The sequence below is a fragment of the Geotrypetes seraphini genome, chromosome 18 (genome assembly GCF_902459505.1).
Source record: "Geotrypetes seraphini chromosome 18, aGeoSer1.1, whole genome shotgun sequence".
Classification (NCBI taxonomy): domain Eukaryota; kingdom Metazoa; phylum Chordata; class Amphibia; order Gymnophiona; family Dermophiidae; genus Geotrypetes; species Geotrypetes seraphini.
Genome location: NC_047101.1, coordinates 46,855,913 through 46,878,855, shown reverse-complemented (window position 1 = coordinate 46,878,855; position 22,943 = coordinate 46,855,913). Strand labels below are relative to the sequence as shown.

At 48.2% G+C, this 22,943-nt stretch overlaps 1 protein-coding gene across 1 annotated transcript in view; it reads right to left on the bottom strand.

The window, feature by feature from the left end:
- The window catches only part of CANX (calnexin), a 280,620-nt gene that overhangs the window by 90,038 nt on the left and 167,639 nt on the right, over positions 1-22,943 (bottom strand).

The window sequence follows — 22,943 nt, the reverse complement described above, 5'->3', positions numbered from 1 at the left end:
CCAGGGTTTTTCAAAGAGGTCAAAGCAGATGACTCTAAGCACTATCACCTCAGTAACAACCATACAAAAATAGACAAATATACCCCCTCCCTTTTTACTAAACCACGATAGCAGTTTTTAGCGCAGGGAGCTGCACTGAATGCCCAGCGCTGCTCTCGACACTCATAGGCTCCCTGCGCTAAAAACCTCTATTGCGGTTTAGTAAAAGGGGACCTTAGTGTAAAATATAGACAGCAGATATAAATTCAGACACATTTTGATCACTAAATTTAAAATAAAATCATTTTCCCTACCTTGTCTGGTGATTTCATGAGTCTCTGGTTGCACTTTCTTCTTCTGACTGTGCATACAATCTTTCTTCCCTTCTTTTAGCCTGTATGCTTCTTCTCCTCCAGACCTCATTCCTTCCCCCCAACTTTTCCTTCCTCTTCCCTGCCCTTTCTTTCTCTCTGCCTCCCTTTCATTTTTTTCTGTTTCTCTTCTTTCCTTCTGTCTCCCTGCCTGCCCTTTTTCTTTCTTTCTCCCTGCCCTCCCCCAAGCCACTGCCACAGCCATTACCATCGGGGACCAGGACCCAAACGCCACCAATAACAGGCCCCAAGCTCTCCCTGCTTCGGCCAACCAGCATTTCTCTCCCCGACGTCAATTCTGCCGTCGGGAAGAGGAAGGCTGATCAGCCCAAGATCGTGATCAACCTATTGGGGGAAATGCTGCCAGGTCCTGCCTTCGCGGAAACAGAAAGTAGGCAGGACCCGGCAGGAACAAGAACAAATGCTTCACTAACCTGTCTCCCGCATTAGCCCGTAGCGAACGCTTGCTTCAGGGCTCTCAACATGTGCGTGCAGGCTTCCCTTCTCCCCCCACCCTTCCCGGACATAACTTCCGGTTTCGGAGTAGAGCGTTGCGCGGGGACAGAAATTCCACCCGTCCCCACCAAAGTCCCACCCGTCCCCACCCGTCCCCGCGAGGAATCCCACCCGTCCCCGTGAGGAATCCCTCCGTCCCCACCCGTCCCCGCGAGGAATCCCCTCCATCCCCACCCGTCCCCGCGAGGAATCCCCTCCGTCCCCGCCCGTCCCTATAAACTTCAGAAATAGTTATTTCATTTAATTATGCTACTGAATTAAAGGCTCTGGTAGAAACCCATTTACAAATAAGCAAAAAGACTTTATTAATTTGAAAATATTAATTGGGAAGAATACATACTTTGTAAACGGGTTTCTACCAGAGCCTCTAATGTTTATAAATTTTTATCAACACAACTAATACACTACTTTATCCTGAAGCAAAAAAAAAAAAAGAACTTGAATTCTTTTCCTACCTTTGTTGCCTGGTTTCTGCTTTCCTCATGTTCTCATTCAATTCCTTCCATCCACTGTCTCTCTTCCTTCTGCATCTTCCATTTGCTCTGTTACTGTGCCTCTCCCTTTCTTCCCCCCTTCCAAATTGGTCTGGCACCCATCTTGTTCTCTCCGCTCCCCCCATAGTCTGGCATCTGTCCTCTTCCCTGCCAGCGTCTCTCTCTTCCTCATTTCCTTTCAGTGTCCTTCTCCCCCCCATCTTCCCCATGTCCTTTCAGCGTCCTTCTCCCTCTCTGTCTTCCCCATGGCCTTTCAGCGTCCTTTTCCACCCCTTTGTCTTCCCCATGTGCTTTCAGCATCCTTCTCCCCCCTCTGTCTTCCACAAGTGCTTTCAGTCATTCCCCCCTCTGTCTTCCACAAGTGCTTTCAGAGTCATTCCCCCCCCCCCCGCCCTTCCCATGGCCTTTCAGCGTCCTTCTCCACCCCTTTGTATTCCCCCATGTGCTTTCAGAGTCCTTCCCCCCCCCCCTCCTGTCTTCACCATGGCCTTTCAGCGTCCTTCTCCCCCCTCCTTCTCTACCGCCCCGGTTGCAGCACAGCCGGCCAGGTCCCCTTACTTTTGTGGCACTTCCCCGACCGACCGATAACAGCCCGGGTCCGACAAACCTCCCTGCCCTTAACCGCGAATCTAAATTACCTTCTTACAGCTGCTGTAAGAAGGTAATTTAGATTCGCGGCTACAGGGCAGGGAGGATTGTCGGACCCGGGCTGTTATCGGTCGGTCGGGGAAGTGCCACAAAAGTAAGGGGACCTGGCCGGCTGTGCTGCAACCGGGGCGGGGCGGGGCGAACCGCCCCCCCTCCCTTGGTAGCCACTCGAACCGCGAGGCTACTCTCCTTCTCCTTACCTGCCCTGCCTGCAGCACAGAGCCGAACGGAAGTCTTCCCGACGTCAGCGCTGACGTCGGAGGGAGGGAGGGCTTTGTTTAAGCTTTGTTTAAGCCCTCCCTCCCCTCCGACGTCAGCGCTGACGTCGGGAAGACTTCCGTTCGGCTCTGTGCTGCAAGCAGAGAAGGTAGGGAGAAGAAGAGCCGCGCGACTGAGTACATTCAGCCCCGCAGGAACCCCGCGACCCTCGGAGGCGTCCCCATGGGATCCCCGTGACCCTAGGGGGCATCCCCACGGGATCCCCGCGACCCTAGGGGCGTCCCCACGGGATCCCCGTGACCCGAAGGGGGAACCCGCGGGATGCCCGCGGGTCCCGCGGGATTCCCGTCGTCCCCGTGCAGCTCTCTATTTCGGAGGGAAGGGAAGAGAAGCCTGCACGCACATGTTAGAGCCCGGAGCATAAGTTCGCTAGGGGCTGAAATCTCCAAGCCGGTTTTTTTGTTTGTTTTTTTTAAATGTTCAGCAGTGGCAGATGACAGCTGGGTGGACCGCCCAGCTAAAAGGCCCTAGGGAGAACACTGGAGAGGAAGGCTGATCGGCCCGTAGATCAGGACAGCAACACGAGTGCGATCGACCCGAGTTGCCTTCCTGAGCTACTGGTCGATCGCGATCGACGCTTTGGGCACCCCTGTTCTAGACAGTAGGGTTATTTCCCTAAGTTACATGGTTGCAGAAGGAATCCATTCCAGATTTTTCACTCTGCCTCTATAGAACTTAACTGTGAAGTTTAGTGCCCTCTACAGTTAGTACCCAAGCATGGAGAGCCACCCAAAACACGTGAAGTAGAGGCAGCTGTAGCAACAGGCTCAAACCAACTGTTCTGCTCAAGAATTCAACCAACATTAATGTGAAATGCCTGGGGCGTGGCTTGGATGCGCATGAAAACAGACGGGTAGCGGGTGAGCTCCGTGCCGACGGACTGTTTTAAGATTAATAAGTCGCTTATAAATTTTTTTTGTTTGTTCAGAAGGAGGCGGTAAAAGTAAAAATGGCTTCGGGGAAACAAGTTAAAAATGACTCATTGTTCGGAAACACCGGAAGAGTGAAGCTGGAGCCTGAAACTCCTCTAAAGGCACCAATACAAAAAGAAACAGACAGTGGGGTTATGAAGGAATTAAAGGAAATAAAAGATCTTGTGATGGCAAATGCAAAGAAATTAAGCGATCTGACAGAGGAAGTAGCTAACCTAAGTAAAAGAATGGAACTTATGGAAATAAAATAAAATCAGTTTGAAAAGAAAATGGATGAAACTGAAATAGAATTATTTCAAATAAAACAAGATTGGTTGAAAATTGAAGCGCTTACCCGAGAGCTGGAGGTCTGCTCGAATTGCGAAAGGAGGAGCAATTTAAGAATATTAGGTTTACCGGAAGGGGTGGAGAAAGATAATCCTATTTCCTTCCTGGAAAGCTTTATACCTAAGATATTACCGATTAAATCGAAGTTCCCTCTAGAGATTGAGAGTAGAGAATGACACGGTGGCGGTTTACCCGCGGCCACCGCATTTTAGCCGCGGGTCACCCGCCGAAAACGGGGAAGAAAACTAGCAGTCACTGCGGCGACGGGGACAAGGCCATTCACCACCCGCGGGGCGGTGAATGGTCTTGTCCCCGCAGTGAGGCATGAAGGATCGCGCGGTCTCCGCAGCTCACACCCGCCTGCCCAATCGATTCTAGTGTTTAGCCAGCTCTCTCCCTTCTCCTCACCTTAGTTTGTAGATTTTCTTTTTCGGCGACCCGCACGCTATAAGAGAGCCGCGCACCCGCTGCTGCTCAGTTTCCATCTTCTGCTCTGACGCAACCGGAAACAGGAAGTTGCAGCAGAGCAGAAGATTGAACACTGAGCAGCCGCGCGTGTGCGGCTCTTTGGGAAAGCGTGCAGGTCGCCGAAAAAGAAAACCTATAAACTAAGGTGAGGAGAAGGGAGAGAGCTGGCTAAACACTAGGATCAATTGGGCAGGCAGGTAGTGGCTGTGGGGACAGTGCGATCGCTAGTGTTCCCGGCTCAAATTGGAAGGAGGGAGTGAAAGGGAAAAGGATTCTGGGCCAAGGGGATGAAGTCAGAAAGAAAAACCCACAGCAGGAAAGAAAGGGAAGGACAGGCAGGTGAGCCAGATGCTAGAAGCAGGGGGGGGGGGGGAAGAAAGAGGGGAAAAAGCTAGATGGGGTTGAAAAGAAGAGACACACTGGTATGGAAGAGGTATGGTAAAGGTATGGTATGGTCAAGGAGTGTGTGGCGCAGTGGTTGGATCTACAGCCTCAGCACCCTGGGGTTCTGGGTTCAAACCCCGCGCTGCTCCTTGTGACCCTGGGCAAGTCACTTAATCCTCCATAGCCCCAGGTACGTTAGATAGATTGTGAGCCCACCGGGACAGAGAGGGAAAATGCTTGAGTACCTGATTGTAAAAACCGCTTAGATAATCTTGATAGGCGGTATATAAAATCCTAATAAACTTGAAACTTGAAGATAGGGGAAATCTGGACACAGGAAGGTAACAGAAAGAGGGGAAATTATGTGCATGGAGCATAGGGACAGAGACATAAAGGGGACATGCCATGGGGATGGTATATGGACACAGGGGGGGCAATGACAGATACATAGGGGAGATATTAGAAATGGAGAAAATAGGAGCACAGAAGCGGATGGTTTGTGGGGATAGGACAGGGACCGAGCTTGCAGGCTCCAGTGGCTTGCACAAATTACATTGTAACGTGCCATGAAAATAAGAGGAAGGAAGGTAGATAGGCCACGCGAGAGGAGCTGAAGGGTAGTAGAAAGGAACAGATGGTAAAGGAGGGAGGGAAGGGTGGTGGTGGAAAGGAATAGAACAGACATTGAAGGAGGGTGGAGAGGAACAGACCCCCAAGGGAAATGTGGAAGACAGAGTGGGAAGAAGACAGATGCCAGACTATGCGGGAGCGGAGGGAAGAAGATGGGTGCTAGACCAATTGGGGGGGGGGGGGGGTTAAGGGAGAGGCACAGTAACAGCAAATGGAAGAAGCAGAAAGAAGACACACAGTGGATGGAAGGAATTCAATGAGAAGATGTGGAAAGCAGAAACCAGACAACAAAGGTAGAAAAAAAAATTATATTTATTTATTTATTTTTTGCTTTAGGATAAAATAGTATATTAGTTGTGTTGATAAAAATTTATAAACAAAGCCCTGCCAGCTGAACATCTCTTTCTCTAGTTCAGCAGCAGGAACTTTGATTTATAAGAAAGGAATAAGCTAAATATTACAGTACTAAGGCTTATATGGATGCAGCGGGGACGGTGACGGGGCGGTGAATGGGATGGCAGTGGCGGTGACGGGGCGGTGAAAGGGATGGCGGTGACGGGGCGGTGAAGGGAATGGCGGTGACGGGGCGGTGCAGAGGATGGTGGGCCGGTGACGGGGCGGTGACAGGGACAGATTTTTTCCCCGTGTCATTCTCTAATTGAGAGGGCACACAGAATACCGGCGAGAAGATCAGGTAGGCAAAAGGGTCCTCGGCCACTAATATTTAAATTATTAAGGCATCAGCAGGTTATAGAGATTGTCCAATTGGCTAAACAAAATAAGAACTTAAAATGCCAAGATGCCCGTATTCATACTGTGCCTGATTCTGCCAAAAACACGGCAAATAAGAAGAAAATATTTTTAGATATGAGGCCACAATTACGAGCTATGGGGGCCAAATATGGGCTTCTATACCCTGCAATAATGAGGATAACTATTGAAAAACAAAACTACTACTTTTGATGATCCAGGAAAATTGGAAGATTTTAATCCAGGAAAATTGGAAGATTTTATACAACAGAGAGAGCAACCAATGTCTTTTTAATTCCTTCACTGGGTGTTTGAATGAAATGTTTTCATTTTTCTTTTGTAGATTCTTATTTTTTTTTTTTTAATTTAATATTTATTGAAATTTTCAATATATTCAAGCATATTATAACTTGTACAGAAAGGAAATTTAGCAAGAAATTAATACAAATGAAAACATATATCAAAGAACATATAAGCATAAATTTCTACTCAAGTCCTCAATAAGATCCAAGAAGGAAAATAGGCGATAGAAAGAAATTATTATAAAACAAAATAATAGCTAGTCGAATGAGATTGAGGCACCCTTTCTTAAACTAAGCACTTTCTTTCTCCAAAGATGCAGTTGTGAGAAAAGTTGTCAGTTGAGATGGCTCAAAGAAAACATATTTATGAGAATGGTAATTAACAACACATTTACATGGGTGTCGCAAGTAAAAAGTCGCCCCCAGAGATAAAACACCAGGTTTCCTTAACAGAAATTCTTTTCTCCTTCTCTACGTCTCCTTGGCCAAATCTGGGAACATCTGAATTTTACAACCTAAAAACTCTTTTTGCTTATTTTTAAAGAAAAGTCTCAGCAACCAGTTTTTATCTGGTGCGAGAGCTACTGTCAATAATAAGGTTGCAGGGGTCACTAATTCTCTATCAGACATTTCCAATATATTGGATATATTCATTAAATCAGGTCCCGACTTCTGTTGTAATTGCTGTTGTTGTTGGTCTTGAGGCTTACTTGGAAGATAATAAACCTGCGTAAATGGTGGTAATGATTCATCAGAGAGTTCCAATATTTCCGTCATATAACGTTTCAACATTTCCCTTGGGGCTATCACAGAGACCCTAGGGAAATTTATCAATCTGAGATTATTATTACGAGAAAAGTTTTCCATTGCTTCCATTTTCCTTCTTAAATTGGTATTATCTTTAATTAATACCTCAGTAATTTGTTGTGATACTTTAAGTTCTTGATGAATATTTTGTATTGAAATTTTTGAGTCCTCAAGTCCAGTCTTTAAATTTTTAATCTCAGTTCCATGATTTTCTAATTTCTTTTCTACTTCTTGTAATTGTGGATTAATAGATTTTGCCAAATTGGCTACCAGGTCCCACAGAGAGTCTAATGTAACCTCTCGGGGCTTCAAAATTTGCAATGGTTGTAATTTTAAGTTAATTAGCTCACCCTCTGGCAACATGTCTCCTCCTGCAATCTGTTGGATTTTCTGTTGGATTTTCTTATCCCCCACTGCTTCTTCCACAGTCTCCTCGTTAAGACTCCTCTGCTCCAGCAGGGAGTCCCGTGGCACAGTCCCCGTGTTCTCTTCCTTAGCCTCCGAGAGGAAGTGAACTCCAACCTCAGGAAGTTCCTCCTCTCGCGGGGAACTGGTCGACTGAGGGCGTGGGGGTGGTGCTCTCACTTCGGGGCTCAATGATGTTTCCAGCCCCATGATGAACGCCACTGACGCGCCTCCGCCGTGTGTCTCCTGCGGGGAACTCCCCGAAGCTATCGGCGTGCCCTGCATTCTCCTCATCAAGTCCTCGATGTTCCCGAAGACGGCTGTTCTGGAGCGCTGCGAGGCTCCAGCAGCGCTACGTCCCCTCCTCTTCGGCATCGTGAAACAGGTAAAGGTTTGAGTGGACAAATTATGTCAAGGAATAGACGGGAGCGTGAGACTCATGCGACTGCTCATGCGGCCATCTTGGATCGACCGTCAGTTTCGTAGATTCTTATTTTTAAGACATATTCAAAGGTTGTCAAAATATAATTCAAATAGTATCTTCATTTATATAAATCTTGAAGATAACGGAAAAGAATGTTATGTATTCAATTCAAAAAGATGGAGCGTACATTTGCAACACAAAAAGGATATATGGATAAGTTCAAGAAGATTTGGGGACCATTAACAGATTTTTGCAATGACTGATTTTAATTTTTTCCCATAATAAGATAATGGTTAAAGAAGGGAGGGAGGGAAGGAGTAAAGAATTTATTCTCTTTATTATACATTATAAAAAATATATCATAATGAATGAATGATAGTCTTATGAGAAATTAATGTGATAAAGGGAGGGAAAAGGGTTCATAATTAAATAATAATTGATAAAATCATTACAATATATATGTTATATAAATTCATAAGAAAAATAATATAAAATATGGTTTATATAAAATACATTATAGAGATATCAAGTGTATTGTTAAGATAAATGTATGGAAAATTTATAACACTTGTTGATATGTGAAAAAATCAATAAAAACCTTAAAACATAAAAAGTCTTTCAACGGATTTTCTCTATAAGAAATAGAATGCTTCAGACAGAATACGTTATTTTTGCTATGTGTCAGAGAGCAATGCTTCAGGGTACTGAATAAGTAGGAAGGTAACGTTAAAGTTACATACTGAGTCTGGATTCCCTTTTATCAGATGGAAATTGTGAGAATGTATGGTAATACATGCTGGAAGCAGAAAGTTGAAAGTTCAGAGACATGAAAAACCTAAAATATTATCATCGTGTTACAGCTTCAACCTACAACCGCCTTCTAGTACTCTGTCTTCTGCGTTCCACAACTGATGATTACCCTAATTGCAGACAGGGTAGGATTAATCCCACAGCTGGGAAGATCGGTTCTTACAGACAGAGGCTTAAAATGTGGAAAGATGTTCAGGCACATACTTAATATCCAATCTACAACTAATATTATACCTTTGGGTCACTAGTGTAAAGGCATGCTGGTTATTGAACATCACCAGAAGGTTGATGGTTCTTATCTCTTTGGTTTGGAGCATAACTATGAGTTCATTGAGACATAATTGGATTTAAAATATTTTATATTTTGCCAATGTTCTAATCTGACTCCACATAATGATTGAGTAACTGAATAAATTCATGTAAACTGTTCTGAACTCCCCTGGGAGAACGGTATAGAAAAATTGAATAAATTAAAATTAAATTAAAAATAATATTTGGCAATGGTCTGGTTTGGAGTCACAATCACTTGATATGTAGTCCTGGATGCCCATAGATTTAGAGTAACAGATATAAAGCTTCAAGTTATTTCCTATAATAATAATGATTTATCCCTTTTGGATGCTATTTTAACTGAGATTTCATTAAATCAGCTTCATTGTTTAAGACAGTCCAGTGCTGAAAGGAAAAAGCAATGTTACTTACCGTAACAGTTGTTATCCAGGGACAGCAGGCAGCTATTTTCACTAGTGGGTGATGTCATCCGACAGAGCCCCGATACGGACGTCTCACAAGCATATTTTGCTTGAAGAAACTCAGAAGTTTCGAGATGCCTGCACCGCGCATGCGCCAGTGCCTTCCCGCCCGATGGTCTGGGCGTGTCTCCTCAGTTCAGGTAGCTAGCCTGAGAAGCCAACCCAGGGGAGGTGGGTGGGACGTGAGAATAGCTGCCTGCTGTCCCTGGATAACAAACTGTTACGGTAAGTAACATTGCTTTATCCCAGGACAAGCAGGCAGGTATTCTCACTAGTGGGTGACCTCCAAGCTAACCTCAATGGGATGGTGGGAGAGTTGGCAATTTAGGAGAATAAATTTTGTAACACTGTTTGGCCAAATTGTCCATCCCTTCTGGAGAAAGTATCCAGACAATAATGAGAGGTGAATGTATGAACTGAGGACCAAGTGGCAGCCTTACAAATCTCCTCAATCGGTGTCGATCTGAGGAAGGCTACAGAGGCTGCCATTGCTCTGACCTTATGGGCTGTGACCTTACAGGGAAGGGGTAATCCAGCCTGGGCATAGCAGAAAGAGATACAAGCCGCCACCCAGTTGGAGATGGTGCGCTTCGACACAGGTCGTCCCAACTTGTTTGGATCAAAGGAGACGAAAAGTTGAGGAGCAGTTCTGTGTGGTTTGGTGCGATCCAGGTAGAAAGCCAAAGCACGTTTACAGTCCAGAGTATAAAGAGCTGATTCTCCAGGATGAGAATGAGGCTTTGGAAAAAACACTGGAAGTACAATGGATTGGTTGAGATGAAATTCAGAGACCAATTTAGGCAGGAATTTCGGATGAGTGTGGAGGACCACCTTGTCATGATGGAATACTGTGAAAGGAGGATCCACCATTAACGCCTGAAGCTCACTGACCCTGCGAGCAGACGTAAGGGCCACTAGAAAAACCATTTTCCAAGTGAGAAACTTTAGTGGAGCCTTGTTGAGAGGCTCAAAAGGAGGTTTCATAAGCTGAGAAAGGACAACATTGAGATCTCAAACCACTGGAGGAGGTTTGAGAGGAGGATTGACATGGAAAAGTCCTTTCATAAATCTGGAAACCACAGGATGAGCAGAGAGAGGTTTCCCTTGGAGAGGCTGATGGAAAGCCGCAATAGCATTCAGGTGGACTCGTATAGATGTAGACTTGAGACCAGACTGAGACAGGTGCAGAAGATAGTCCAATACAGAGGATAGGGAGGCTCGCTGAGGCTCCATAGAATTGGAAACACACGAGGAAGAAAATCTAGTCCATTTTTGGGAGTAGCATTGACGAATAGAAGGCTTCCTGGAAGCCTCCAAGACATCCCTCACCGAATGGGAAAACTGATGAGGAGTTACGTTGAGAGGAACCAAGCTGTCAGGTGGAGAGACTGCAGATTGGGATGAAGTAGAGATCCCTGATGCTGAGTAAGCAGTGAAGGAAACACTGGAAAAAGGAATGGCTCCCTGCTGCTGAGTTGAAGTAGAAGGGAGAACCAAGGTTGTCTGGGCCACCGAGGAGCTATCAGAATCATGGTGGCATGGTCGGACTTCAGCTTGACCAGAGTCTTTTGAATGAGAGGAAAGGGAGGAAACGCATACAGAAAGCGATTCTCCCAATCCAGCAGAAAGGCATCTGCCTCGAGACGATGAGGAGTGTAGATCCTGGAGCAGAATTGAGGCAGCTTGAAATTGTGGGAAGCCGCAAAGAGGTCTATCTGAGGCGTCCCCCACTGAGAGAAGATCTGATGAAGGGGCTGGGAATGGAGTGTCCATTCGTGAGGTTGGAGAAGATGACTTAAGTTGTCTGCCAAGACATTGTCCTTCCCCTGAATGTAGACAGCTTTGAGGAAGGTGTTGTGGCGAACCGCCCAATCCCAGACTCTGAGAGCTTCCTGGCAGAGGGAGGCCGAGCCCGTGCCCCCCCTGCTTGTTGACATAATACATGGCGACCTGATTGTCTGTGCGAATGAGGACCACCATGTCGTGAAGCAGATGTTGAAAAACCTGAAGAGTATTGAAGATGGCTCTGAGCTCCAGAAGATTGATTTGATGGAGTCGGTCCGCACTGTTCCAGAATCCCTGAGTGCGAAGACCATCCAGATGAGCTCCCCAGGCATAGGTCGATGAATCGGTTGTGAGAACCTTCTGGTGGGGAGGAGTGTGAAACAGCAAACCTCTGGAAAGATTCGAAGAGGTCATCCATCAAAGTAGAGACTGCCGAAGAGCAGGAGTGACTATGATGTGTCGAGTCAACGGGTCTGACACCTGAGTCCATTGAGAAGCCAGGGTCCACTGAGGAATTCTGAGATGGAGTCTGGCAAAAGGCGTCACATGAACTGTAGAGGCCATCTGGCCCAGGAGGACCATCATGTGTCTCGCTGAGATGGACTGGCAAGAAGACACAGACTGGCAGAGATGAAGAAGAGCATCCATACGCTGAGGAGGAAGGAATGCTCGGAGTCGAATGGTATCTAGGACCGCCCCGATGAAGGGGAGAGACTGGGTAGGCTGAAGATGAGATTTGGGGAAGTTGATCTCGAAGCCCAAACTCTGCAGGAAGCAAATCGTAGCCAGGGTCGCCGAAATGACCTCAGGAGCTGAGGGGGCCTTGATGAGCCAGTCGTCGAGGTAGGGAAATACCTGAAGACCCCTGTTCCTGAGTGCAGCGGCCACCACTACCAGCCACTTCGTGAAGACTCTGGGAGACGAAAATAGGCCAAATGGAAGCACTTGATACTGCAGATGTAGATGTCCCACCCGAAATCTGAGGAACTTGCGAGAGGCCGGATGAATGGGAATGCGAGTGTAGGCCTCCTTGAGATCCAGAGAGCATAACCAGTCGTTCTGCTCGAGGAGGGGGTAGAGCGAAGCAAGGGTCAGCATGCGAAACCTCTCCTTAACCAAGAACTTGTTGAGGACCCGAAGGTCCAGTATCGGTCGCAGGTCGCCCGTCTTCTTCGGAACAAGGAAGTATCGGGAGTAAAACCCCCGATTGTGTTGGTCCACAGGGACAGGCTCGACGGCTCGAAGCCGGAGCAAAGCCTGAGCTTCCTGAAGAAGAAGGGCGGTCTGAGTCAAGTTGGAAGGATACTCTCTTGGAGGGTGGTCCGGAGGGACCCGATGGAATTGAAGAGAGTATCCTTCCTTTACGATGGACAGGACCCAGAGGTCGGTTGTAATAGCCTCCCAACGATGAAATAAATGATGGAGGCGACCCCCCTATAGGAAAAACAGGAGGATGCATAACGAGGGTGGTTATGCTCCCGGAGAGAGAGTCAAAAAGGCTGAGGAGCCTTGGGGACAGTAGAAGGCTGAAGTTTCTGCTGAGCCTTTTGAGGCGGCTGCCTCTTCGCCGGTTGCCTCGCAGCTGGAGCCTGCCTTGGAGTGCAACGCCTCTGATAGATCAAGGGCGGTCTAGCCGGACGAGACTGTTGAGGCTTAGGCTTGGGTCGAAGAATGGACTGAAAGGATTTTTCATGATCAGACAGCTTCTTCGTTACAGTCTCGATGGACTCGTCAAACAAATCCGCTCCCGCACAAGGAACATTGGCAAGTCTATCCTGGAGGTTCGGGTCCATGTCAATGGTCCGAAGCCATGCCAATCGACGCATAGCCACGGAACAGGCGGCAGCCTGTGCCGAAAGCTCAAAAGCATCGTAAGTGGATTGCATCAACTGGAGACGAAACTGGGACAGCGAGGCCACCACTTCCTCGAACTCGAAGCGAGCCTGAGACTCAATGTAAGGCGTGAACTTCCGAAGCACAGGCAGGAAGAACTCCAAATAAGTTGAAAAATGAAAAGTATAATTCAGAACTCGGGAAGCCATCATCGAGTTCTGGTATATCCTCCAGCTAAACTTATCCATGGTCCGGCCCTCACGACCCGGAGGCACCGAGGCATACACCTGGGACGGATGAGACCGCTTGATGAGACCGCTTGAGGGAGGACTCGACCAGGAGGGATTGGTGAGAGAGTTGAGAGCCCTCGAACCCTTTGTGATGAACCGTGCGGTATCGGGCATCCAACTTGCCAGGGACCGCAGGAATGGAGTATGGTGTCTCAAAGCATCTCATAAACGTTTGATCGAGTAGTTTATGCAGAGGCAGGCGCAGAGACTCCGCAGGAGGATGAGGTAAATGCATGGTGTCGAGGTATTCCTTGGAGTACCGAGAACTGGTATCCAAGGTAATGTCCAGGTCATCCGCCAACAGCCGGAGGAAAGAAGAGAAAGACAACTGATCCGCCAGCACAGGTCTCCGAGAAGGACTAGAGGAAGTCGAGGCCTCGGGATCCACAGAGACCTGGGAACGACAGGAGGAATAAGAAGTACACGGTTCCTCGTACTCCGGCCCCTGTGGAGGAGACATGTCCGACGAAGAGTACCCCATACGCGGCAGCTTCTTCTGCGGTGAAACTTCAGAGTGCCGCAAGGAGTGCCGTGAAGAATGTCTGGATCGATGCACCTCTCGGTGTCTGGAGGGAGATCTACGACGACTATGTTTAGCATGGTCCCCCGACGCCTCAAGCGAGTAGATGGGACTTGAGGCCGTGGAGCGAAGAGGCAGAAGATTCGACGCCTCTCGAGATGCAGTCCAGGCCTGATATGGAGTGCGGAAGAACTCTTCCTGAAACTTGCGATGCCCAGGGCTTCGATTACCCGAAGAGGTATGCCAGAGCTCTTCATCTGGAGACGTGATGGGCTCTAAAGGGGGCATGTCACTAAAGGAGGCCCGCCTCGAGGGACCGGCTGCCGCACGCCGCTCCTCCTCGCCAAGCAGCGAGACCGACCGGCGAGGAGGAGGGGGCGGTCCGCCCCCCGGAATCGGAACCGGGAGGTCACCCTGGATGGTGGCAATTAACTTGGGTCCCATGATTTGCATGAGCTCGACAAACTGAGCTTCCAAAAGGGACCGCAACGAAGCCGATATGGAGGGATCCGCACCGAAAGGGGGTCCTCCAGCACGGTCTTCGCGCTCCTTCATGGTCGAGTGCTTTTGCTTGGAAGCTTTCGGCACTTTGATAACCACGGGTGGAATGGTAGAGGGTGGTACCTGATCCGAAGAGACAGAAGGCACCGGCGCCGAAGACGGGGTCGAAACCTGGACAAAGGAGGCTGGCTTCAGGAGACCCGGAGCAGTAGGAGTGGTGGCGGGCTTCGCATGGGCAGGCGAAGCGGCAGCCGAAGTCGAAGCTGAAGGTTCTTTCGCAGCTTCCATTTTAAACATCGACTCCCACAAAAAACAGCAACGCTTAAACGCCCACGCTGTAAGAGTGGAACAAGGCCGGCACGATTTCGGGAAATGTTCTGGACCAAGACACTGCAGGCAGCGTCGATGCGGGTCCCTCAGCGAAATCGCGCGCTGGCACTTGCTACACTTTTTAAAACCAGTAATTGGCCGGGACATAGGCCGAAAAAGCTCCGCCGCGAGATCGAAGGAACGGGGCATGAGCCACGCGGCCGACCCGACCGAATCGCCGGAAGAAATTTTATTTTATTTTTTTTTAAAAAGGAAATAAAAGAAATAAAATTCACGATAAGAGTAAAAAGAACTCAAACCGCGGCTATTAGAAGGCAAAAAACTGGAATTCAGTCAGCGCAGAATCGAAGTAAAAGTTCTCAGCTCCGCGGAAAGCAAAGAACTGAGGAGACACGCCCGGACCATCGGGCGGTAAGGCACTAGCACATGCACGGTGCAAGCATCTCGAAACTTCTGAGTTTCTTCAAGCAAAATATGCTTGTGAGACGTCTGTATCGGGGCTCTGTCGGATGACATCATCCACTAGTGAGAATACCTGCCTGCTTGTCCTGGGATAACTGATATTACACTTCCTGTATATCTGATCTTCAATCATATAGATCTAATATTTATTATTATAGATTTTGATGTCGCTACCAAAGATGATTCTTGCAGCTTCTATGAACGTGGGGTTACAGTTCCATACACATAATAATGGTTCTCTGTTAATGTTAATTTTTCTGCTGATATGCATAATGTAAAAGGAAAGTCTAGTTTTAAGAATATCTTTTTTTTTTTTTTAGGATGAATGTGCTTCAGATTGATTGATGTGAAGTTAAAATGATATGTAGAAAGGGTTATGTAAAGCTTATAACTCAATATATAATGTTTTTATTTTATTTGAAAATTTAGTTGAATAGAAATATTCTACATTAGATTTGGAACTGTTAGTAAGATATAATAGTTTTATTAATTGTATTGAAAGTCATAAGGCTCTGATTAAAGCGATAAAGTTTAATATTTACTTATTTATATATATTTTCAGTAAGGGAGAAAGGGAAGAAAGGGGGAAAAAGAAAAGGGAAAGAAACAAATGTATTAAAATAATAGGAATTAATAACTAACTTGTTATAGTACTGATATTTTAAATTGGATATTATCATTTAGTTCATGAAATTGCTAAACTTATATTAAATTACAGTATATATAACATTAAATGGAATATTATAATGAATAGGGATTCAATTTTAAACTGCTTTTTATCACATATAGATCTATGATTATAGTTTTAATATTTTTATACATGCATACTGATTTAGTGAATATATAAATATCTATATAATTTATGAATTTTAATCAGTTAATAGATGAACTATGATTAATGTTTTAGGTGACTTACTTTTACTGAAAATTTAATGATAGTCTGTCAGGGGTCATTTGTTGCCTGATCTAATATGTGTGCTACCAAGTCTTCACTTTTTAAAATGATTTGGGTTGGGGGGGCAGGGAGTAAGGGTAGGAAGGGGATGGTTTGTGAAGGAAAAATTTAATTTTCAAAATTTCAAAATCTGGGTAATGTGTCTATTCAAATTACTTTAAATAAATCTAACTATTTATATTGGATTATGTATATGGAAATAAAAATTTATAATGGAGATTAAACTTTATTCATTAAATGTTAATGGCCTTAACCATCAAATAATAAAGGAAAAAAATACTTGCCTTCTTGAAAAAACAAAATGCTGATATATATTATATACAGGAGATGCACCTTTCAATGCTAGAGTCAAAAAAGTTGGAAGGGGGTTGGATAAAAGTATTTTTTCGCCCCTGCAATTGGGAAAAAAGCTGGGGTTGCCATATTAATAAATAAAAAATATTCAGCTAATTTTCAATTGATTGATTCTGATCTCTTGGGTAGGTGGGTACATGTGAAAATGAGCATGGGAAATACCCTGGAATTGTTTAATGTGCATGCTCCAAATACGAATCAAAGTGAGTTTTTTTAAGTTACAACAAAGCACAGTTACTTACCGTAACAGGTGTTATCCAGGGACAGCAGGCAGATATTCTTTACGCATGGGTGACGTCACCGACGGAGCCCTTGGTACGGACCTTTTTAACTAGAAAGTTCTAGTTGGCCGCACCGCGCGTGCGCGAGTGCCTTCCCGCCCGACGGAGGAGTGCGTGGTCCCCAGTTAGGATAAGCCAGCTAAGAAGCCAACCCGGGGAGGTGGGTGGGACGTAAGAATATCTGCCTGCTGTCCCTGGATAACACCTGTTACGGTAAGTAACTGTGCTTTATCCCAGGACAAGCAGGCAGCATATTCTTAACGCATGGGTGACCTCCAAGCTAACAAAGAGGGAGGAGGGATGGTTGGCCATCAGGAAAATAAATTTTGTAACACAGATTGGCCGAAGTGTCCATCCCGTCTGGAGAAGGCATCCAGACAGTAGTGAGTAGTGAACGTGTGAACTGAGGACCAAGTGGCCGCCTTGCAGATTTCCTCGATGGGCGTGGAACGGAGGAAAGCCACAGACGCAGCCATAGCTCGGACTCTGTGGGCCGTGACAGCACCTTCTAGTGAGAGACCGGCCCGAGCATAACAGAACGCAATACAGGCAGCCAGCCAATTGGAAAGCGTCCGTTTGGAGACAGGACGACCTAGACGGTTAGGGTCGAAAGACAAAAAGAGCTGAGGAGATGAGCGGTGAGCCCTGGTAGTAGGCCAGGGCACGCTTACAATCCAGCGTGTGCAGTGCCTGTTCCCCAAGATGAGAATGGGGTTTAGGGAAAAAGACGGGCAACACAATGGACTGGTTGAGGTGAAAAGCTGAGACCACCTTCGGAAGGAATTTTGGATGGGTACGCAGGACTACCTTGTCATGGTGAAAAACAGTGAATGGTGGATCGGCGACCAGTGCATGCAGTTCGCTAACCCTCCTGGCAGAGGTGATGGCAATTAGGAAAAGCACCTTCCAGGTAAGAAATTTGAGCGAAGTTGTGACAAGAGGCTCAAATGGAGGTTTCATGAGTGCTGATAAAACCACATTCAGGTCCCAGACGACAGGAGGAGGCTGCAGAGGTGGTTTGACATTGAAGAGACCTCTCATGAACCGGGAAACCAGTGGATGAGCCGTGAGAGGTTTTCAGAGGATAGGCTCGTGAAACGCAGTGATGGCACTGAGGTGGACTCTGATGGAGGTAGATTTGAGGCCAGCATTGGACAGTGAGAGCAAATAGTCCAGTACAGATTCCACCGCTAAAGAGGTGGGATCATGATGATGCCGTAGACACCACGAGGAGAACCTGGTCCACTTCTGATGGTAACATTGGAGGGTGGCCGGTTTCCTGGAGGCGTCCAAAATGAGACGGACAGGCTGAGATAGATTCTCTGGAGAGGTCAGCCCGAGAGAAACCAAGCTGTCAGGTGGAGCGAAGACAGATTGGGATGTAGTAGAGATTGATGCTGCTGCGTAAGTAGAGTAGGAAACACAGGAAGAGGAATGGGCTCCCTGGAGCTGAGTTGGAGCAAGAGGGAGAACCAGTGTTGTCGAGGCCACCGAGGGGCGATGAGAATCATGGTGGCCCTGTCCTTGCGGAGTTTGAACAAGGTCCGCAACATCAGAGGAAGTGGAGGGAAGGCATACAGGAACCGATCTTTCCAATCGAGCAGGAATGCATCTGGGGCCAGACGATGAGGAGAGAAGAGTCTGGAACAGAATTGGGGTAGCTGATGATTGTGAGGTGCTGCAAAGAGGTCCACCTGCGGAGTGCCCCAGCGAGCAAAGATGGAGTGGAGTGTTGGAGGATCCAGTGTCCACTCGTGAGGTTGAAGGATGCGGCTGAGATTGTCGGCCAGGGAGTTCTGTTCGCCCTGGATATAGACAGCCTTGAAGAAGAGATTGCGGGCCGTGGCCCAGGTCCAGATGCGTAGAGCCTCCAAACAAAGGAGGCGAGATCCGGTGCCGCCTTGTTTGTTTATGTAGTACATGGCGACTTGATTGTCTGTGCACAGGAGAAGAACCTGAGGGCAGAGAAGATGCTGGAAAGCCTTGAGGGCGTAGAACATGGCTCTGAGTTCCAGGAAATTGATGTGATGTTGACGCTCCTGTGGGGTCCAAAGACCCTGGGTGCGTAGATCTCCTAGGTGGGCTCCCCACGCATAGGGGGAGGCATCTGTGGTGACGATCATGGAGTGAGGGGGCAGATGAAAGAGCAGACCCCTGGAAAGATTTGAGGAGTTCAACCACCATTGGAGAGATTGCTGAAGAGATGATGTCACAGAGATGGGATGAGAAAGAAGATCCGTAGTCTGTGACCATTGGTTGGCGAGAGTCCATTGAGGTGTTCAGAGATGGAGACGTGCCAGAGGAAGGACAAGTACTGTCGATGCCATGTGGCCCAGGAGGACCATCATTTGTCGGGCAGGAATGGTGGGATGCATGAGGACCTGACGACAGAGGTGGAGCAGGGTCTGCTGACGATCGGAGGGAAGGAAAGCCCTCATTAGTGTGGTGTCCAGAACTGCTCCGATGAATTGAAGTCGCTGGGTGGGAAGCAGATGCGACTTGGGGTAGTCGATCTCGAACCCCAGGAGGTGGAGGAGAGAGATGGTGTGATGAGTAGCCTGTAGCACAAGTTGAGACGTAGGTGCTTTCACCAACCAATCGTCCAAGTAGGGGAACACCTGGAGGTTGTGAGACCTGAGGAAGGCTGCTACCACTATAAGGCACTTGGTGAATACCCTGGGAGATGAAGCGAGGCCAAAGGGAAGCACCTTGTACTGATAGTGACGGTGGTGCACCTGGAAACGCAGGTAGCGGCGAGAATTCGGATTGATGGAGATGTGAGTGTAGGCCTCCTTGAGGTCCAGGGAACATAGCCAGTCGTGTTGAGAAAGAAGAGGGTAGAGCGTGGCAAGGGAGAGCATTCTGAACTTCTCCTTGACGAGATGCTTGTTGAGGTCCCTGAGATCGAGAATGGGACGGAGGTCTCCCGTCTTTTTGGGTACCAGGAAGTAGCGGGAGTAGAATCCCTGACCCCTTTGTTCTGGAGGTACTTCTTCGATGGCATTGAGAAGAAGGAGGGATTGAACCTCCCTCAGGAGGAGGGGGATTTGAGATGAGTGAGAAGCAGACTCTACGGGAGGGTTGTCCGGTGGAAGAGTCTGGAAGTTGAGAGAGTAGCCGTGGTGGATGATGTTGAGGCTTGTTGGGTTGAGTGGATTGAGAACGAGCCTGTGCCTGGTGATGTTGCTGCCGTGGCCGCCGAGGATGTTGGGAAGGCGGATTGAGTGGCCTGGCTGAGAATCTGCGCTGGTATGAGGATTGAGGCCTGTAAGGTCGTGCAGGCGGAGCCTTCTTTTTTGGTTTAATCAGGGTGTCCCACCTGGTTTCATGCGCAGAGAGTTTCTGGGTGGTGGAATCCAGGGACTCTCCAAACAGTTCATCCCCAAGACAGGGGGCGTTGGCCAGACGATCCTGGTGGTTAATGTCCAAGTCTGAGACTCTCAGCCAGGCCAGGCGGCGCATGGCTACAGCCATGGCAGAGGCACGGGAGGTAAGCTCGAAGGAATCATATATCGAGCGGACCATAAACTTTCTCAATTGAAGGAGACCAGAGATCTGTTGTTGAAAGAGTGGAATCTTCCTCTCTGGGAGATACTTTTGGAGGGCGGACAGCTGCTGAACCAAGTGTTTCATGTAGAATGAAAAATGGAAGGAATAGTTGTTCGCCCTGTTGGCCAGCATGGCATTCTGATAGAGCCTCTTGCCAAACTTGTCCATGGTTTTACCCTCTCTGCCAGGAGGGGTGGAGGCATAGACACTGGAGCCCTGAGTCTTCTTTAAGGTGGATTCAACCAGGAGAGACTCATGGGGGAGTTGTGACTTATCGAACCCTGGAATTGGGATAACCCTATAGAGGTTATCTAACTTGCGGGGGGCCCCAGGCACTGTAAGGGGGTTCTCCCAATTTTTATAGAAGGTTTCCCGTAGGATGTCGTGCACGGGTAGTTTAAGAAACTCCTTGGGAGGTTGCTCAAAATCCAGAGCCTCTAGAAAGGCTTGGGATTTCTTGGAGTCTGACTCCAGAGGGAGAGATAGGGCTGCAGACATCTCCCTGAGAAACTTTGAGAAGGAGGATTGCTCGGGTTTGAAGGTGGTGTCAGGAGCTGAGGGATCCTCATCGGAGGAGGAGAGGTCCTCCTCGGTACCAGGAGGGGACTCTTCCCACAAGTCTGGGTCCCGGACCTCTGGGTGTGCATGCCGCGACACCGGGGTGGAAGGTTCGGTATGGTGAGTCTTGGACAAAGATTTCCCAGAGCGTACCGAAACGGTACCGGGAGAAGAGGACCGGCGTCGGTCCCGGTCCCGGGAAGAATGGTGCCCCGCCCAGTCCCGAGGAGGATCCGCAGTGGCATGGGAGTGAACCACAGGATGGGCCTGAAGTTGCTGGGCCGAAAGAATCGGCATGGAGGTATTAATAGGTACCGATGGGGTGGATACCGGTGGCTCGGTACGGGGCTCGGGCCGGTCTGGTACCGAAAGGAGCGGTGCCAGGATAGTAGGCAACAGGTGCTCGAGCTGATGTTTCAGCTGGTCTTGCAGTTGAACCTGGAGGATGGCCGCAATTCGGTCATCCAGGGGAGGCACCGGAACCGCTTTCTTTTGTTTCGGTTCCTTAGGTGCCGCTCCACGCCCCGGCGATGAGGAGGCCGATGACGAGGCACTCACCGAAATCGGGGCGGAGCGCTTTCGGGGTCGGCGCGAGGCCGGCAGGGTCGGTGTCGCCACTGTGGCTGGTGGGCGCTCGAGGGAAAGGGGAGGCTTCTTAGCCGGCTTACCTTGCGCCAGCGGCGCCGATGCGGGGTTGGGCGTCGTCGAAGTAGACGGTGCCGATTTTGATGGTACCGCTGTCGATGCCGAGGAGTCCATCGTCGACCCGGTGCCGAATAAAAGATTTTGTTGGATTTGCCGGTTTTTAAGCGTCCGCTTTTTAAGAGTAGCACAGCGGGTGCAGGAGTCCGCCCGATGCTCCGGACCCAAACACTGCAAACACCAATTGTGTGGGTCAGTGAGGGAGATCGGGCGGGCACACCGCTGGCACTTCTTAAAACCGGCCTGCGGGGGCATGAAGGGGAAAACAGCCTCCGCAAAATCGAACCCCGAGGCCTGGATAATGGCAACAGGCCCCGCCGGGGCAAAAACGAAAAAAGGGTAGAAAAAATCAAAGTTTTTTTTTTTTTTTGTAAATCAAGAGAAAGAAACCCGAAGGTAAAAATAAAGAAAATAAGAAAAAATTCGCGAGCGGGAAGGCAAAAAAGTGAGTTCAACGGCCGTTGAAAAAACACACGCGTCTTCTTCGCTCCGCGGAAACGAAGAAACTGGGGACCACGCACTCCTCCGTCGGGCGGGAAGGCACGCGCGGTGCGGCCAACTAGAACTTTCTAGTTAAAAAGGTCCGTACCAAGGGCTCCGTCGGTGACGTCACCCATGCGTAAAGAATATGCTGCCTGCTTGTCCTGGGATAATTATTACTCCCACTGGCTGCTTTTAATTTAAGAACATAAGAACATAAGAAGTTGCCTCCGCTGAGGCAGACCAGAGGTCCATCCTGCTCAGCGGTCCGCTCCCGCGGTGGCCCATCAAGCCCATTGCCTGAGCAGTGGTATATATCTATCTATACCCTTCAATCCCTTTTTCTTCTAGGAATCTATCCAAACCTTCTTTGAAACCATTTAATGTGTTCCTGTCTACCACAGCCTCTGGAAGCGCGTTCCATGTATCCACCACCCTCTGAGTGAAGAAGAATCTAGCGTTCCTAGCGTTTGTTCTAAACCTGTCCCCTTTCAGTTTCTCCGAGTGCCCCCTTGTACTTGTGGTGCCCCTTAATTTGAAAAATCTGTCCCTGTCTACTTTTTCTATGCCTTTCAGGATCTTGAAGGTTTCTATCATGTCTCCTCTAAGTCTCCGCTTTTCCAGGGAGAAGAGTCCTAGCTGCTTTAATCTGTCGGTATATGGGAGATTTTCCATTCCCTTTATCAGTTTAGTCGCTCTTCTCTGTACTCCCTCTAGTACCGCCATGTCCTTCTTGAGGTGCGGCGACCAGTACTGGACACAGTACTCCAGATGCGGCCGCACCATTGCACGATACAGCGGCATGATGACTTCCCTCGTCCTGGTCGTGATACCCTTCTTAATGATACCCAACATTCTGTTAGCTTTCCTTGAGGCCGTGGCGCACTGCGCCGATGCCTTCAGTGTTGCGTCTACCATCACTCCCAGGTCTCTCTCTAGGTTACTGACCCCTAGTGGTGTTCCCCCCATTTTGTAAGTGAATATCGGGTTCTTTTTCCCCACGTGCATGACCTTGCATTTCCCTACGTTGAAGCTCATTTGCCATTTTTCGGCCCACTTTTCCAG